The sequence below is a fragment of the Nomascus leucogenys genome, chromosome 3 (assembly GCF_006542625.1).
Source record: "Nomascus leucogenys isolate Asia chromosome 3, Asia_NLE_v1, whole genome shotgun sequence".
Taxonomy (NCBI): Eukaryota; Metazoa; Chordata; class Mammalia; order Primates; family Hylobatidae; genus Nomascus; species Nomascus leucogenys.
Window position 1 is genome coordinate 25,482,897 of NC_044383.1, and position 13,480 is coordinate 25,496,376.

General features: G+C 40.6%; 1 long non-coding RNA gene across 1 annotated transcript in view; it reads left to right on the top strand.

Moving 5' to 3' along the window:
* The window catches only part of LOC115832297, a 196,340-nt gene that overhangs the window by 17,929 nt on the left and 164,931 nt on the right, over window positions 1-13,480 (top strand). Inside the window, exons 2-4 of the long non-coding RNA XR_004027706.1 lie at window positions 6,836-6,982; window positions 8,964-9,109; window positions 9,662-9,799. This is a non-coding gene — a long non-coding RNA (uncharacterized LOC115832297). The remainder of the gene's footprint in view (window positions 1-6,835; window positions 6,983-8,963; window positions 9,110-9,661; window positions 9,800-13,480) is intronic.

Below are 13,480 nucleotides of genomic sequence, written 5' to 3' on the forward strand. Positions count from 1 at the left end.
GGATTTTCCCCAATGCTCTGACAAGGATGGGCTGACACTTGCTTGTTGGTATCACTAAGGAAGCTTTATAGAAGCATTTTTTCTCCTCACTGCTGAAATGTGATCCAGGGGCACAGCTCTTCAGAAAGAAGATAGGTTTTCCTGTGAGGGTTTCATCTGAAAGCAGCACTAGAGCTGCTCACTTGATTTTTTCTTTTTTTTCATTTTTTTAAGATGGAGTCTCACTCTGTCACCCAGGCTGGAGTGTAGTGGCATGATCTTGGCTCACTGCAACCTCCGCCTCCGGGGTTCAAGCAATTCTCCTATCTCAGCCTTCCAAGTAGCTGGGATTGCAGGTGGGCACCACCATGCCTGGCTAATTTTTGTATTTTTAGTAGAGATGGTGTTTCACCATGTTGGTCAGGCTGGTCTCGAACTCCTGACCTCGTGATCCACCCGCCTCAGCCTCCCAAAGTGCTAGGATTACAGGGATGAGCCACCGTGCCCAGCCTTGATCTCTTTACCCTATGGTCACCTGCAGGATCATCTGTCTTCATCTCCTAGACCAACCTTGCACAGAAGGGCTCAGTATTCCCATACTTGCTTGTGAGCCAGCATTGGCCTGAGGTCTCATTCAAACCACAGCACTTGAGCCATATCCCTAGGTTCTCTTAACCTGTCTATTATCCCAATCCCTATAAAACTGAGGCCCTGTCAATTTTTCTTTAGATTTCTCTCCAAGCTCTGGAATCTTATCTTTGCAACCTCTCTTAGGGCCATGGTCTAACTACCTAGCCTGTAAATTTTTATGATGCCAAATGTGTGTCTGCTTACACTTGTCCAAACTGCTGGGCCTGGATTCTTCTCTGCTGCCATACCTCAGAATTTCCAGAGTGAACAACTGGCCTGAATCATGGCCTTTTGATGCTATAGTCTTTTGCTTAAGGCCCAAATGTGGGGCTGGACTTTTTCCCTGCATGGACACCTGGATCTGTACAGAGGACCTAGTTGGCAGCCAGCCCTAGTGCAGCCGAGCCTGTTCAGCTGGAGTCTTGGGCAATGGCCATACCCTCTCTTCATGTCCCATCTTTACCATCATGGCAGGAGGCTGGCCTGAGAATATGCCCCCTTCAATATACATGCCACCGTTACCTCCTATAGTGCATGAGACCCTCTTTTAGTGTAAGCATTGCTCTCTCAGATTAAATGTAGAAGCATTATGAGAGAGAAGGCTAGAGAGAATGTTTAGGGTAAAGAACAAAGGTAGCCTTAATGTACTATCTCAGACTCTACAGAATGAGATATTCTCAGGGCCAATGACATTCTCTAGGCAAATGATAGTGACATCTTATTTAGAGTCTTAGATTAACCAGATGGCATGAGCTGGATCATGACTCACAGCAAGGTTTCTACCTTTATTCACCTTGCAATGAGGAAAAACATCTAAATAGAGTTAGCAATTGACTGTTCCAAAGTGCCCTGAGGACAGACAGTCTATTCTCTAATAAGGAGATACTTTATCCAGAGTGACAAATTGCTCAGAAGGTCACATTTTCTCCATGTGATCAGGCTGAATTTTATGATGTAGCAGGTTGATAGTGGAACTATTTCTGCAATCCGGACAGCACATCATGAGCCCAAAAGGCTTTGTTTAGAGGCAGCAGAGAGGCTTGAAGACTAGAAAGAGGAGGAAGGTTGGTCTGAAGCTCCCTTCAAGAGAACAATCCATCTATATCTCTCAAACTGCGGTAAGCCCATGGGTGGGTTTGTATTCCAGTCATGGAAGGACAATTAGGAAGTATATGAATTCTGCAGCAAACCACATATTTTATTCTAAAAGACATTAATTTCTCTAATTCTCATTCAGCTTTAAAATAGAAGAATCATGAAATCCTAAGTATTTTATATATTTTTTGACAATCATATAATAACTTCTCAAGCAACATGCAAATCAGAAGACAACTAAAGTTTACATAAGGGCACAGCCAACCCTCATGAAAGTATAAAGCCATTTCTCTATGAATTGATTAAATAAAATATGAACATTAATATCACTATGAAGAAAAAATGAAATCATTTATAAACTCTCTAAAAAGAAGTATCTAAACATGTTTCCATAAGTGCTTCCACACATTTTTCCTATCAGTTTTTATATACTCTGTTCAAAAACAAGTTCATGTTTTAATCTTTATTAACTTTTTTGTTTGTTTTTGAGATGGAGTCTCACTCTGTCGCCCAGACTGGAGAGCAGTGGCGTGATCTTGGCTCACTGCAAGCTCCTCCTCCCAGGTTCACACCATTCTCCTGCCTCAGCCTCCCAAGTAGCTGGGACTACAGGTGCCAACCACCACGCCCGGCTAATTTTTTGTATTTTTAGTAGAGACAGGGTTTCACCATGTTAGCCAGGATGGTCTAGGTCTCCTGACCTCGTGATCCATCCACCTTGGCCCCACAAAGTGCTGGGATTATTAACTTATTTTTTAAACTTAAGAGTTTAACATTGACATTCTTCTGCATTATTCATGTTTCTATATTCTTAAATTCATTCTGTCATGATACGTTGAAAGCTAGGTTGTATTAAATTAAATCAATGTATTGGTTCTTAGCCAATCTTAGATCTATCTCTCTAATACATTTTGGATGTCTCCTCCAATTCTCTTGTTGGGACACAATCCCCAGTGTTGGATGTGGGGCCTGAAGAGAGATGTTTGGGTCATGAGGATAGATCCCTCATGTCTGGGTGCTGTCTTCGCAATAGTGAGTGAGTGCTTGTGAGATCTGGTTGTTTAAAACTGTGTGGCACCTCCCCCGGATTCTCTTGCTTCTTTTGCTCCCTCTCTCACAATGTGAAATGCTTGCTCCCCCTTTTCCTTCTGCCATGATTATAAGCTTCCTGAAGCCTCACCAGGGGCTGAGCAGATGGCAGAGCCATGCTTCCTGTACAGCCTGCAGACACATGAGCCAATTAAACCTCTTTTCCTTATAAATTATCTAGTCTCAGATATTTCCTTATTGCAATGCAAGAACAGCCTAAAATGCTATCTGTCCATCTACATATATCTAATAGGAATTGGTTCATGCAATTGCAGAGGCTGAGAGCTCCCACTCTGTAAGCTGAAACACCAGGAAAGCTGATGGTGTAATTCATTCCAAGTCTAAAGGCCTGAGAATTGGCAGGGATACTGGAGTAAGTTCTGGTCTTTGTTCAAAGAACTGAGAACCAGGGTCATTGATGTCTGAGTGAAAAAGGAGATGGTGTCCCAGCTCAAGCAAAGACCAAATTAACCCCTTATCCACTTTTTGTCCTATTTAGGTCCTCAAGTGATTGGATGATGCCTACCAGCATTGTTGAAGACAATCTTCTTCACTCAGTCTATCAATTCAAATGTTAATCTCTGCCAGAAAAACCATCACAGATACGCCCAGAAGTAATGTTTTGCCAGCTCTCTGAACATACCTTAGCTCAGTCAGGTTGACACATAAAATCAACTATCAAAATGATGTTTTTAGTTTTTTAATGTTATCAACACAATGCTTTTCTGAATATTCATATATTTGTATTTCTATACAGTTTTAAAATCATTTATTTGGTTAAATTCTTAGGGGAGATTCTTAAGCCAAATGATAGAGATATACATTTTCATTCATTTGCTTGGCAAATGAGGAGAAAAGAGAGGGCAATTTAGCCTTTTTCATCCTTTGTCCTTAGCTATAACTTATGCCATAAATATGCTAAGATAGATATACATACACACAAAACATTAGGTAAAGAACTAATGTCTTAATTACATTTTCATGTCTAATAATATGTTAAAGTTACTTTTGCCATCCTGTTTTCCAAATTAAGATCATTTTTGAGAAAAAAGACTTTTTCATAACATATAGTCTTAAAACACCTTATATCTTAGAAAATGACTACACACATAGCTACATGCACACATTGGCTTTCACAGCGCAGATGGCTTTCAATAGCATTTTTGTATACTGTCCTCCCAAATAACACATTATATATATATATGTGTGTGTGTGTGTGTGTGTGTGTGTATATATATATATATATATATATATATACAGTATGTGTATAGATAGATAAATAGATTAATGTTTAGATATATATATGTACATATATATGATATATTATCTATTACTGATTCCACATCATTCTAAAGTGTACTGATGAGCAAATTAGAAATGTCATTAATTCCGTATTATACTAAAATATATTGGCAAGAAATTTGGATTCATATTTAAGAGGGAGTTTATTTTAGTGGCACAAACATGTCACATGAAACCTAACATGCAGAACTGAAAATGTTGCTTTTGGGACAGAAAGCTAGGCTAAGCTCAGAGAAAGTTCCTCCAAAGACCACCGAATCTGCTGAAAATCCAGACAAATTTGTCCTAGATCTGCAAGCACCATAGGGAAGCAAAGATGGGTCACTCTTGCATAGTCTCAGCCACACACTCTGGGGATAGTTTCTTACACACTTACACACATGCTCACAAAAAGATGTGTGCATCTCCACATGCTCTATGTACTATTCTTAAATAGATTTCCACTGGTCTTCTGGGGGTAAAGCCTAGAGAACTAGCCTAGTGGAGTGATGAAGCCTGCTGTCACTGGAGTCAAAATGCCTATATTAAATTGTGATTCCATCACCCATCAACAGGTAGTCTTGAGTAATTCACTATTTTAATGTCTCAAAGCCTAAAATCTTAGGTAACTCAAACTCTAAGCCTCAGTGTTTTCATCTATAAAATGAGGGGCATGCCAGTAGAATCTGCTTCTCAGGGCTGTTGAAAGATTTTAAAGCTCTTGACATCTCGTAAACACTCAGAAGGGGCTAGAAATTATTATTACTACTACTTTTCTTCGTTTAGCATTATTTTATTTTATTTCATTTCATTTTATTGTTATTATGTATTTTTGAGACCAAGTCTCACTCTGTTGCCCAGGAGGGAGTGCAGTGGCATGATCTCAGCTCACTACAACCTCTGCCTGCTGGGTTCAAGCGATTCTCATGCCTCAGCCTCCTAAGCAGCTGGGACTACAGGCTGCCATGCCTGGCACCACCATGCCTGGCTAATTTTTGTATTATTAGTAGAGATGAGGTTTCACCATGTTGGCCAGGCTGGTCTGGAACTCCTGACCTCAGGTGATCTACCTGCCTTGGCCTCCCAAAATGCTGGAATCACAGGCATGAGCCACCATGCCCTGCCTTAGCATTATTTCAATACTTAAAATGTCCTAAACATTTTAGTGCCAGGCCAGTAGTCTCCCTTTATTTATGTATTTATTTATTTATTTATTTATTTATTTATTGAGACGGAGTTTTGCTCTTATTGCTCAGACTGGAGTGCAATGGCATGATCTCAGCTCGCTGCAACCTCCACCTCCTCGTTCAAGTGATTCTCCTGCCTCAGCCTCCCCAGTAGCTGGGACTACAGGCATGTGCCACCACGCCCAGCTAATTTTGTATTTTTAATAGAGACAGGGTTTCTCCATGTTGGTCAGGCTGGTATCAAACTCCCAACCTCAGGTGATCTGCCCACCTCGGCCTCCCAAAGTGCTGGAATTACAGGCATGAGCCACCATGCCCAGGCTCCCATTATTAGGAAATAGTCGTGAGACAGGCAGGTGTGAGGGGGTCCCCAGAAAATCTCTAGCCAGCCTGCGCACTGGGGTGGAGCCTTGGGGAGTTTGCCCACTGGCAGGAGACAGGAACCTGACCCCTATTCTTCCTGTGTGGAACCTGAGATACCTGGGTGGGAAGCACGCTAACAGGGCCTCTGGCCTTATGGGGTGTCCTTGTTTCCCCCTTTTCTTCCTTTTCGCCCAATAAAACCCTGTCTTACTCACCATAGAAATTGTCTGCCAGCCTGAATTTTCGTGGCCATGGGACAAAGAAGCCCATCTTTAGCTGAACTAAGAAAAAGTCCTGCAACTGTAGCACATCAACATAAAATAATTCAGTGTAAACCTGAAGTCAGAATTAACAATAAAAATAGCTTATGGCCAAAACTACAGGTGGGATTTCACATGGCAGATGTCCTAAATGGATTTTGAGCTCAAAGTTGGAATATCTCATACCAGCTTTTACAATTATGCAACTAATTGCAGTGAGCCTAGATCACACCATTGCACTCCAGACTGGGTGACAAGAGCGAAACTCCGTCTAAAAAAAAAAAAAAAAAAAAAAAAAATGCAGCTAGAGTTCTCATCCTTCATCTAGACTTTCTAGTCAGTGACCTCAAGCCTGGGTGGAAGTATAGGTTTTGTCACTAGTTCAAGTCAACTATTTTTTGTTCAATAAAGATAATATCAGATATATCAGGAACATCACTCCTAATTGACAGGGGATTACCGTCTGGTGAAACCTTGGGCAATTAATGCCTCTGAACTTTTTTTTTTTTTTTTTTGAGACGGAGTCTCTTCTGTCGCCCAGGCTGGAGTGCAGTGGCGCGATCTGGGCTCACTGCAAGCTCCGCCTCCCGGGTTCACGCCATTCTCCTGCCTCAGCCTCCCGAGTAGCTGGGACTACAGGCGCCCAACACCACGCCCGGCTAATTTTTTGTATTTTTAGTAGAGACGGGGTTTCACAGTGGTCTCAATCTCCTGACCTCGTGATCCGCCCGCCTCGGCCTCCCAAAGTGCTGGGATTACCAGCGTGAGCCACCGCGCCCGGCCAGTGCCTCTGAACTTTTAACGAATCCTCTAAGGCAGGCCTGACTGCACTATGGAGTGCTGGTGAGATTTAGAAGAGATGACAGACATGCAATTGAATGGAAGACCGCACAACAGGAGCTAGTTAGCAATCATCAAAATAAATATCACCATCACCCCCTCTTTTTACAGATCATTGTCTGTTAAGACCCCATCGCAGAGAAGTTAAAGAGCTTCAATCACCATGCTTTCAGGGTCAATTTGTTTCTGAAAAGGAACAGATGGGGAAGAATTATTCGATTCACAGTTGACTTTTCAGAAATTCCAAGATCTTGGACTGTAAGTAAACGACCTTGCTTATGAAATCACGAATTCTCTTTTGTAGGAAAGTAAAATTGTTGTCACTAGTCCAAAGTCTAAATACACACTCACATTCCATATATTTTCAGCTCCTAGCCAGGGAAGAATCTGCTTCTGTAAAAGGTTAGCAAGGTGCATGTGGTTTGCCAAGTGGCTGTTGTGGGTATTGATGGTGAGGGGGAGGAGGGGGAGGAGGACAGAGCTATATAGGTTCCCTGAGCATTATCCCGTTTAAATTGTTAGCATTAGCTGTGTTAGTCTTCAGCCTAATCAAAAGCTTGCCACAAATGTTTCAATGGAAAAAACAAAAACAAAAATCCTTTAAATTGCAGGAACAAAGCAGAAAAAGAGGGAAAATAAACAACCTGCCATTGTGGGAGGACTCCTGCTCCAATACACAGCAGTCTCTCCCAGACTGAGCAATTCTAGGCACAGTGTACAAACAGGCAGTTGATAAGAAGGGGCACACCGGGCTGTCAGCTTCTCCATGGCCTACCTGAGGTCCATGACTCTGTAGGAAGAAGATGTGGCTTTATATTAATATTTGTACAAAATTGATGAACTAAACCAAATAGGCAACTGAGAATCTGGCTCAATATCTGCCAGATTCCAACCTCAGCTTGGTCAAATTGCACTGTATTTTTTCTTCTGTGAGAAAAACAAGAACGAAAGCAAGTCTGGATATTTTCATATAATCTCAAACCATCTATTGAAATAGAATGAAAAAAGGCAAGGCTGTACAAGTTGGGCTTCTACTTACAGAAGAAAAACTTTGACTTTATATTTAAATATTTTAACATACATTCATGATAGAGGAAAAGATCTATTATGTTTTTGCTGCAAAGTATAGTATTCCCTGTTTCTAAATCCTTACTTTTATTTCACCAACAATATACATACTGCCTGTATGATTGAGCAGTTATTAAGTAGGAGGAAAATAAAATTCAAGAATTGTCCAAATAGATTTTTGAAATTAGCAAACTTTACAAGTAGAAAAGAGGCTTATAAAAATGAAGTAAACGGCCAAAAAAAAAAGAAAGCAAATATTAAAACAAAAGTACAAGGACAGTGAGGAAAATTTTGGTTAGTGACTTTCAAATATAATGAAAAGTGAACATCTGGTCATTTTTATCTCAAAAGTAAATTTTATCTCCACATATTCGAAAGAAAACCAAGCAGCATTAGGGTCATAGTGAGAGAAGGATAGAGATCACCTAAGACTCCAAACCACTGTCATATTTTAATGACACAATAATACAACAAATTAGTTACAGTCCTAATGTGTTAGAGATGTTGAACAGCACTAACAGGACTACCTAGATGGTGGTAAGATTGGCATCAGATTAAGATTGGCCTCACTGGGTGAAAAATGCAAAAGAGTATAAAGTTTTCTGTAAATATGTAAACCCAAGTATGTATGTTTGAAAATTTCTCAGGTTACTTTTTCCCTGGCCTAGTCACAGAACACTGTAAATCAGTGCTATCGGATTCTCATAGTTCCACCCCACTCTCCCAGTCAGTATTTCTGCAATAACTATTTCCCTGGGAAATAGTAGGGTTCCCACCTTGGCAGTGGTTGATAGATGAAAATAAATTGTAGATCCCATCAAAATCCACTACTGCCTCCAGTTTACATCACCTTTCTGAGAGACCATGATCACAGAGAGGAAGGGTAGAGGGACCTGCTAACACTCCCCCTTTTCACATTGTTGTTTGATAATCCCTGGGGATAATACAGGGTATTCTGGACTCTGCTTCATTTGATATTGGGAAATCAAGGTGGAAAACAAGAAATTGTTGTAGCAAGAGCATTTAGGGGACTGATACTGTTTGATATCCGTGCATCCCTTCCAAGGCCTAAGAATTCTCTCGTTAGACAGAACCCCTAGAATTTAGGGGTGTCAGAGAAAGGTTGATTCTCAGTCTATATCTCACACATTCCTCTATTCCTGTGACACAGGGCTGAAAGCAATGATGTTGCCATTCATCCTTTCACGTATTCATTATGGTTTACAGCTGAGAAGGGCTATTTGGGGTTTGCTTAGCCTGATGGTAGCAGAAGAAAACCAAGAGGCCTCTCTACGAAAGCTTGCAGTGAGGAGAAAGGTAAAATGTTAAGTCTAAAGAGAACCAAAGAAATTACCTGGTCCAACCTCTTCATTTTACAAGTGGGAAACCTTGCAGAAAGTTGCTTAATTTTTTTCTGGATCTGAGGCACACAGTTCATTTGTTATGATCATATGAAGAGAGCTCACAGATACCATTATTAATAGTCCAAAACCTACAAGATGGCTAACAGTTTCTCTTAAAAGCGTGTTGGATTTACATTTAAAATCTATGTCTACCAATATAAACCAGATTTGTGACCTTAGTTACATTTTAAATATTTGCAAACTGAGGGTGTGGAAAGTTAAATAATTTGCCTAGTATATAGAGTGTGCTCTGTGGATTTGATGGGTTCTCTATGTCCTTAGATAAGAGATCATCTTGCAAAGCCCTTGGCACAATGTGTGACACCACAATACATGGTACTTGATGAAAGAGGGCTAATAACAACATTATGATAATTATTGCTATTATTACGTGTCCATTTTGTGCTGCTGTAGCATAATGCCACAGACTGGATAATTTATAAAGAACTTGAATATTTTCTCACAGTTCTGGAGACTGGGAAGAGCAACACAAAGATATTCAGTTGTTTGGTGAGAGCTGCTCTCTGCTTCCAAGGTGGCACCTTGTTGCTGCATCCTCTAATGGGAAGGAACGCTGGGTCCTCACATGACAGAAGGTAGAAAGGTAAGTGCACTGAATGCTGCGTGAAACCTCTTTTATAATCCCATTCTTGTGTCCTCATGACCCAATCACCCCTTAAATGCTTCACCTCTTAATACTATCACATTAGCAACCCTTGAATTTTGGAGAAGACACATTCAAACCATAGCACTGCTACCACTACTAGCTTGGTGCAAAAGTAACTGTGGTTTTTACCATTGAAAGTGTCACAGATGATAAATTCCTCTTCAAAAAGCTTTAGTTTCCCGTTCTTTGTTTTTCAAGACCAACTTTGTACTTCCTTGTCTCCTAACTGCCTGTTAAACAACACTTCTCGCCTTTGCTGTGCCCAGACAAGTCCAGACATGCCTTCCCACCCAGTAACGGGCAGCCTCTACCTTCCCGCCTAATTGACCCTATTCAATTTTAAACCTTAGCCAATCGGGTTAGCTTAGATTGTGCAGTCCAACCCCAGCCAAAGGGGAAAAGACACAGCAGTAAGAACGAATTGCATTACAGATAAAAACCCCTGCCCCATCCCACTGGGTGTGCTCTTGTGATCATGATTGAAGCAGGCAGCACTCTTCTCCAGAAGTAAGTTTGCCTTGCTGAGGAATTTTTTGCCCAAGTGCTGGTTTTCTTTGCACTGCCGAGCACTTGTTTCTAACAAAAGTAATACAAAAACACAATTACTTTTGCACCAGCCTAACACATAAAACTATCAGCTGCTCCTCTTCCGTGTCATCAGCTTCCATTAATATTCTGCTTTTAAAGTTCCTGCCTTGTATTTCCTTCCCCCACACACTTGGGTCATATTTCTTCAAGACAGCCCCTATCCTGAGCTGCATTTTGCCTCTTTCTGAAGTCACTCCTGTGTGTGTCCCCATAATCAGCTATCAAGCCTCTGTATTTCCTTGTGCTTGCAATTTCTGGACATTAGATGCTAAATTGCTATCATGAGAAAGTGGCAAGTGTTTAACCATATAAAACTCACTCTACCAAAACAAACAAAGCATAGAGAAATGGTTTGAAGATCAAAAGGAATGTATATGTGTATATATAGGTGGTGTTGATTCAAGTCAGAGGATTAAGTGAGTTAATGCTAAGGAGGTAATCAGCTGCTGTTAATGAGAGTGATTATCTAGGAAAATAGAGCTGTCACTATTGCTTGCCACATAAAACAGTACATTTACTATTTTTGGATGCTAACTACTTTAACAAATATCATTCGTTTATACTGAGATGTACCCCAAAGCTGCACTTTCATTAATGAAAATAAGACCCTTCTGGATTGTCAGGTTGTTATCTTCCTATCCCTGGAACCCTTCTGAGAGTTTTCTGATTGGGATCTAAGGGACTGCTGGGTGCTCACTTTCTGTGATGAGTTGCCTCTTGTAGTAATTTCATTTGCACCTCAGAAACAGGGTGGATGGCCTGAGGTGTGCCCCATGGCTGCCTTGGTGCCATCTTAAGATCTGACCTTGAAAGATTCTATAGAATAGGGAATCTTAGAGGTAAAAATCTTAGATTTGCAGAGCCAAAAGTAAAGCTGCATTACGTGGTGGGAAAGTCATTCAGCTCTTTACCTTCTCTTCCCTCCTTTTACAGTCAAACTGATTTACGGCATTTTCTTGACTTTATCTCCTGTCCCTTCCTCCTCAGTTGGCTCCAATTTGGCTCCTGTCCACTTCTCTGCTAAAGAGCTCTCTTTAAAATTATTCATGATCTCTCTGTAACTAAATGAAATAAATATTTTAACCCTTTCTCTTACTTAACCTACCAACAGTATTTTTCCCCCAAGACTGAGATCTAGATCTTGCTGGAGAAGGCTCAGCTGTGGCTTACAATGCAGAAGTGGTTTTCTGAGATGCAGCACCAGAGACACTTGCTGAGAACCCTGGTAGAAATCTGTCTTCTGAGATGCCAGGGAAATAGTCTGAGGCAGATGGCTTCATTCAGAAATAATTTCAAAGTTGCTTAGTAGCCTACCAGAGGAAGCTACTGGGGGTATTGCTGACCCCCTGGTTTTGCAGAATGGCACTGCAAGAGTTGTCCATTGTAGGTACTTGGGAGAGGATGCTCAAGCTAGGGGAAAAAACTCTTTCCTCCTCCAGTTTTCATCCAGAGCCCTCTAATGACAAAGACATGAATCTAACTGGCAAATGATTACAGAATTCATCTACATTATTGCAGAACATGCAATAAAGGGTGTATTTGGATGGGAAAAGCAACACATTATTAAGAAACATGTTGACCTAGTCAACTCTACTGAGTTTGGGACTCTCTCAGTTGTCACACAGAAATTAGTATATAGAAATCTCAAAGGAACTGTAAACTTAATTTATTCAGGAATAAATACATGAACTTTCTCCTCAAATTGGTCCCTCTTCAGCTTCACTATCTGTTTTTTCGAAGCCAGAAACTTAGAAATAAACCTTAACATTTCCTTCTTGTTATATATCCAAAACACCATGAACTCTTGACTAATCTCTTAGCTTCTACTGAGATCTCTCCATCTAGGTTTCTCCAGCCCCGGGTATAGAGCCTAGTGTATAATAGGCAACCAATAACAATTTGATGAATTAATAAAGCTTTATATGGTAGACTAAATTATGCCCCAAAATAGATGTGTCTTATTCCCTAAAAACTGTGAGTATTACTATAGAGGAAAGAGTTTGACTTTGCCTAGAGGAAAGTTTGGCCTCTGCCTTTGGCTTTTGGGAGATAATCTGTTTCATACCTGCTAGGAGTATCTTTTTTCACAGCAGAAGCTGGGCCACAGCAGATCTTAGGGTAGAACCATCCATACCTGACAGTCAAAAATTAGAGGCAGACCATGCAAGAAATTCCAGTCATGTGACTAAAGATGAGGACTTCAGGTCATGATATCAAATGATCCAAAGACTGAGTTCAACCCTATGGGCAATCACTCACTCGTTCAATCGATCATACCTATGTAATGACACCAAAGCTTGAGTATCTGTGAATACCAAAATACTGGACACCAAAATTCTGGGCATCAAAACTTGTGTGAGCTTGCCTAGTTGGCAATACTCCATGCATATTATTACCCATCAATGTCAGGAGGGTATTGTGTCCTGAGGACAATAGAAACTTCCTATTTGGAAACTTTCCAGACTCTGACCTGTGTGTCTTTTCCTCTGGCTGATTTTAATGGTATCCTTTCCCTGTAATAATCCAAAGCTGTGAGTATAATAGCCTTCAATAAATTATGTAAGTCTTTCTAGCCAATTGTTGAAACTGAAAGTTTCAACTTTTGGAGCTCCCCACCCCAAACTTGTAGTTGGTGTCATTCTGTGAGGATTATACTTTCAGACCTTATGGTTTGGCTAATTCTGGGCAGTTATATGGTGAAAAGGACATTATAGATATGGTTAAGGATCTTGATCTGCGAAGATAATCCTGAAATATCCAGGGAGGTTCTAAGTTGAATTAAGTGTATCCTTATATGAATAAGGCAGAGGGAGATTTGATACTTACCAAAAAGAAGGCAATGGGATCTCTCATTGTTGATTCTTTCTTGGCTCTTCATTTGGTATTTTGCTTACATTCAGTCTCTTCCATGTGCTCTCTCTCCTTTTCCCTCCACCTTTGGTAACTCCCCGTGCCTTTGTGGAAAGCTCTCATTTCTCTCCTTAGGCTTGCCTATTTTTTTCTCACACTTTTTCTTTTGAGTTGACAGTC